We start from the raw sequence: 6,000 nt of genomic DNA, 5'->3' as shown, positions 1-6,000 counted from the left end.
GAAGAGAATCCACTGAAAGTGATTCTCCGACTGCGATTAGATAGATGAGAATGGAACTAGGTGAAAGCAATGCCACCCAGCTGGGAAGGCAATGGCCTAGTGGTATTATCACTAGATTATTAATGCAGAAACTCAGTGAATGTGCTGGGTGCCCGGTTCGAATTCCACCACGACAGATGGTGGAAGTTGAATTCAATAAAGATAATATCTGGAATTGAGAATCTACTGATGACGATTGTCAGGAAAAACCCATCTGGTTCACTAATGTCCTTTAGGGAAGGAAATCTGCCATCCTTGCCTGGTCTGGCCTCTATGTCACACCAGCGCCACAGCAATGGGGTTGACATTCAACTGCCCTCGGGTAACTAGAGATGAGCAATAAATGCTGGCCAGCCAGCAGTGCCATTTCCCACGAATGAATGAAAACAAAATAGCTGGATAACATTGGAGCAGCATTGGAGGAGGAGATGTGGTCAAAGGTGTCAAAGGCTGGAGAATAATGAGGGGGAGAATAGTCGATCACAGGCACATTGACTGCCATTGTAACACTGGTAAGAGTCATTTCAAAACTGACGGGGCAGAAACCTGATTGGAGGCAATCACGCTTGATCTAATTTATTATTGTCACATGTATTGATGGACAGTGAAAATATTGCTTCTCGCACCATACACCATGTTAAAGTCCAACAGATTTATTTGGTATAATGAGTTTTCATCACTGGAGCAGCCCTCTGAAAACTCATGATACCAAATAAACCTGCTGGACCTTAACCTGGTGTTATGAGACTTCTTACTGTGCTTACCCCAGTCCAACGCAGACATCTCCACATCTTGTGCTATACAGACAGAGCATATTGTTCATAGAGTACATAGAAGAGAAGGAAAGGAGAGAGTGCAGAGAGTGTTACAGTCATAGCTAGGATGTAGGGAAGGATTAAATTAATATAAGGTAGGTCCATTCAAAAGTCTGATGGCAGCAGGGAAGAAGCTGTTCTTGAGTCGGGTACCACATGATAAGAACAAAGAACAAAGAACAAAAACAGCCCGGGAAACAGGCCCTTCGGCCCAACGAGCCCGCGCCGCAATTTTAATATTACCAGTCGCCCCCTCCACCCATGACCCTTATCTATTGTTTTTATGGCAATCCACATTGAGGGAAACTAATTTAGGGACAATTTATTACTTCCAATCAGCCTAATAGCACATCTTTGGGGTGTGGGAGGAAACCGGAGCACCCGGAGAAAACCCACGCAAGCACGGGGAGAATACGCAAACTCCCACAGACACTGGCCCAAATCCATGTGTCTGCACAGCTAACAGTGATAGTCACTGAGCTGTCGTCTTGCCCAGTATCTGGTCCAGTTTAGGCACACGCTAACGACATGAAGCACTAGGCCAATCTCGAACAACCAAGAGCAGCCCCAGTACGACCCATCGCGTGTATGCCCCTCGTTGGACAACAAGGCGGACCGACTTAAAACCTGTGAATTAAAAAGAGAAAAAACATTATTATCATCCCATATCCTTTTCCATTACCAGGGTCGTCCCACTGTTTATGAACTTTATTTAAAACAATCTCCTATATCCTCCCATCTCCAACCCACTCATGTGCCTGTCTAAGTTACTCTTAAACAAATCCAGTGTGCCTGCCTCCACCACCTTACTTGGCAGAGCATTCCATACCCCCACTACCCTCTGTGTGAAAAACCTCCCTCTAATATCTGTGTTATACCTCTCCCCCCTCACCTTAAGCCCGTGGCCCCTCGTACTGTGTGTCTCCAACATAGGAAATAGCTTACCTCTGTTTACTCTATCTATACCCTTCATAATCTTATATACCTCTATTAGATCCCCCCTCAGTCGCCGTCTTTCAAGGGAAAACAGCCCCAATTTGCTCCATTTTTCCTCATAGCCCAGTCCTTCCATACCAGGCAACATCCTGGTAAACCCCCTCTGCACTCTCTCCAGGGTCTCTACGTCTTTCTGGTAGTAAGGCGACCAGAACTGGACGCAGTACTCCAAATGCGGCCTAACCAACGTTCTATACAACTACAACATTAGACTCCAGCTCTTATATTCTATACCCCTTCCTATAAAGGCTAACATACCATAGGCTTTCTTCACAACCTTCTCCACTTGTACTGTCACATTCAAAGACTTGTGCACTTGCACCCCCAGGTCTCGCTGCGTTTCTATACTCCTTATGGGCTTACCCTTTATCATATAACTCCCCCCTACATTATTCCGGCCAAAATGCATCACTTCACATTTATCCGGATTAAACTCCATTTGCCATGTATCTGCCCAATCAACCAGCCTATCAATATCCCGCTGTATTGCCAGACACTGCTCCTCACTGCCCGCCAATCCAGCCATCTTAGTGTCATCAGCAAATTTGCTGATCACACCACTTACTCCCTCTTCCAAATCATTTATATACACTACAAAGAGAAGAGGTCCCAGTACTGAGCCCTGCGGCACACCACTAGTGACAGACCTCCAGCTAGAAAAGGACCCCTCCACTACTACTCTCTGTCTCTTAGCAAACCAGTTCTCAACCCATCTAGATACCTGGCCTCGTGTCCCATGAGCCTTAATCTTTTCTACCAACCTAGCATGAGGGACTTTGTCAAACGCCTTACTAAAATCCATATAGACAATAGCAACGGCTCGTCCTTTGTCAACCGTTTTTGTCACCTCCTCAAAAAATTCTACCAGATTCGTAAGGCAAGACTTCTCCTTTACAAAGCCATGCTGCGTATCCTTAATCAGATCGCAACGCTCTAAGTGCACGTACATCTTATCCCTAAGAATCCTCTCCATCAACTTACCTACCACTGAAGTCAAACTCACCGGCCTATAGTTACCCGGGATATCCCTCCTACCCTTTTTAAACAACGGTACCACGTTCGCTATCCTCCAGTCCTCTGGGACCTCACCTGTGTCCAAAGAAGAGACAAAGATTCGCGTCAGAGGCCCAGCAATTTCATCTCTCACCTCCCTAAGCAGCCTAGGAGAAATGCCATCAGGCCCCAGAGATTTATCAGTTTTAATGCTACCTAAAAGCCCTAACACTTCATAGTCGATAGTTCCTTCAATTGGTCTACAGCTCATAATCGAAAGATCCTTCAATTGGTCTACTGCTCCCTCGATGACTGGACCAGACATCAAGCCCCTCTCCTTCATGAATACTGACGCAAAGTATTCATTCAGGATCTCCCCCATTCCCTCAGACTCCAAGCACAATTCCCCTCGTCTGTCCCTGAGGGGATCAATTTTTCCCCTAGCCTCCCTTTTGCTCCTAACATAGGATTTTCCTTAATCCTACCTGCCAAAGCCATTTCATGCCCCCTTTTTACCCTCCTAACTCCCCTTTTGAGATCCCTCCTACTCACTCTGTACTCCTCCAATGCTCTCTCCGTTCCCAGTTGCTTAGACCTGACATACGCCTCTCGTTTCTTCCTGACCAGGTCCTCTATATCTCTAGTAATCCATGGTTCTCTAATCCTACCTTTCCCATCCTTCCTCTTAACCGGCACATGCCTTTCCTGCACCCGTTGCAGTTTTCCCTTGAAAGACTCCCACATGCCTAACGTGGACTTACCCTCCAACAGCCTATCCCAGTCTGTATCCCTAAGCTCCTACCTAATCTGACTGTATCCAGCCCTCCCCCAATTTAGCACCCTCCCCTTAGGACAGCTCTCATCTTTTTCCATTCGTATCCGAAAGTAGACGGAGTTGTGGTCACTGTTAGCCACATGTTCACCTCCCGCAACCTCAACCACCTGACCCGGCTCATTTCCCAGAACTATATCCAGTATCGCCCCCTCTCTAGTTGGGCTATCTACATACTGCTCCAAGGACCCTTCCAATACACGTCTTACAAATTCCTCCCTGTCCGAACCCCCAGCTCTAGGCACCTTCCAATCCACCCCAGAGAGATTAAAATCTCCCACTACAACAACCCTATTCTTCCTACACTTATCCAAAATGTCCCTACATATACCCTCTTCCACTGCCCGCGGACTATCGGGCAGCCTATAGTACACTCCTAGCATAGTAATGGCTCCCTTCCTATTCCTCAACTCCACCCACAGAGACTCAATGTCCAACCCCTCCATGTTATCCTCCCTCTGCATCGCTGTGATCTGCTCCCTAACTCAGAGTGCCACTCCCCCTCCTCTTTTCAACCCTCCCCTATCACACCTAAAACACTTATACTCAGGAATATTTAGCTGCCAGTCCTGCCCTTCCTTTAACCACGTCTCTGTCACTGCCACCACATCTAAATTCCTCACGAACATCAAGGCCTTCAGTTCATCCGACTTTCTCATCACACTCCTCGCATTAAAACAGATGCACTGAAGACCCTCAGGCCCACTCGGGTTTTCCTTCTCCCGGGAAATTTTCCTATCATCTAGACTTACCCTGTCACCCAACTCACTCCCGCTCCCAGTGCCTACTGAGCTGTCTGTCTCCTCCCCACCCCCCCTCCATATTAGTTTAAACCCTGCTGAAACACTCCAGCTAACCTCCCAGCTAAAATATGTTTTCCCTTCCCATTTAAATGTTCCCTATCCCTCTTGTACAAGTGCCCTTCCCTTACAAAATCTTCCCAATGGTCTACAAAACTAAAACCCCTCAGTCCTGCACCAATCCCTCAGCCACGCATTTAGCTGCAGGATCTCATTATTTTTATCCCTGCTATTACTGGGCACTGGCAGCAGCCCAGAGATCGCCACCCTGGAGGCCCTACACTTCAGCCTGGCTCCCAACTCCCTGAACTGTGTACGTATTTCCCCCCTACTCTTCCTTTCTATGTCCCTCTCTCCTACATGTATAATTACATCCGCCTGGGTCCCTCGGCCCTTCAAGATTCCCTCTACCCTCTCCGACACATCCTGTACCCCTGCTCCAGGGAGGCATACTACCATCCTGGAGTCCCGCTTTTGCCCACAGAACCGCCTATCAATTCCTCTAACCCTCCCGTCCCCCACCACTATCTCACATCCAGCCCCCTTCCTTCTCTCTGAGGCATTCTGGCCTTCCTCTCTTGCCCTTTCTACCCCAGTTGTCACCTTACCCCTGATATCTTGGGAGACTACCTCTGGGATAGCCTTTGGACCATTACTCCTCTTCTTCCTAACTGTAACCTACCCATCCCCCCCCCCAGGCTCTGGGATCCCCTCATAACCGTGGTTCCTATTCATTATCTCCTCATTCTCCCTGACTAAAAATAAATCCTCCAGCCTCAGCTCCAGTTGCCTAACCCGGGACCTCAAACACTGCAACTCCAGACATTTGGTGCAGATATGATCTCAGACTTTTTTATCTTTTTCCCAATGGAAGGAGGTGGAAGAGAGAATGTCCTGGGTGCGAGGGGTCCTTGATTATGCTGATTGCTTTATCAAGGCAGTGGCAAGTGCAGATGGAGCCAATGGATGGAAGGCTGGTTTGAGTGATGGACTGGGTTACATTCACAATTCTTTGTAGTTTCTTGGAGTCTTGGTCAGGGCAGGAGCCATACCAAGCTCTGATACATCTGGAAAGGATGTTTTCTGTGGTGCATCTGTAGAAGTTGGTAACAGTTGTAGCAGTCATGACAATTTCTCAATTATAACATTGGAGTGAAAGCACCAGGACGGGCTGTTGGTGATCTGGACATCTTGAAACTTGAAGTTCTTGACTATGGATGTTCGGGAACTTGGGGAAACAAATAGTGATGTCTTGAGCTGTGTACATATTACAGAGAAGGAGATACTGGAAGTCTTAAAGCGCATCTAAATAGATAAATCCCCGGGACCTGATGAAGTGTATCCTAGGACATTGTGGGAGGCTAGGGAGGAAATTGCAGGTCCCCTAGCCGAGATATTTGAATCATCGATAGTCACGGGTGAAATGCCTAAAGATTGGAGAATGGCAAATGTTGTGCCTTTGTTTAAAAAGGGCTGCAGGGAAAAGCTTGGGAACTACAAGCCAGTGAACCTCACATCCGCGATG

Source organism: Carcharhinus amblyrhynchos, chromosome 25 (genome assembly GCF_965287045.1).
Source record: "Carcharhinus amblyrhynchos chromosome 25, sCarAmb.v2.hapA, whole genome shotgun sequence".
Lineage (NCBI taxonomy): Eukaryota > Metazoa > Chordata > Chondrichthyes > Carcharhiniformes > Carcharhinidae > Carcharhinus > Carcharhinus amblyrhynchos.
Note: the sequence above shows the minus strand (reverse complement) of the source record.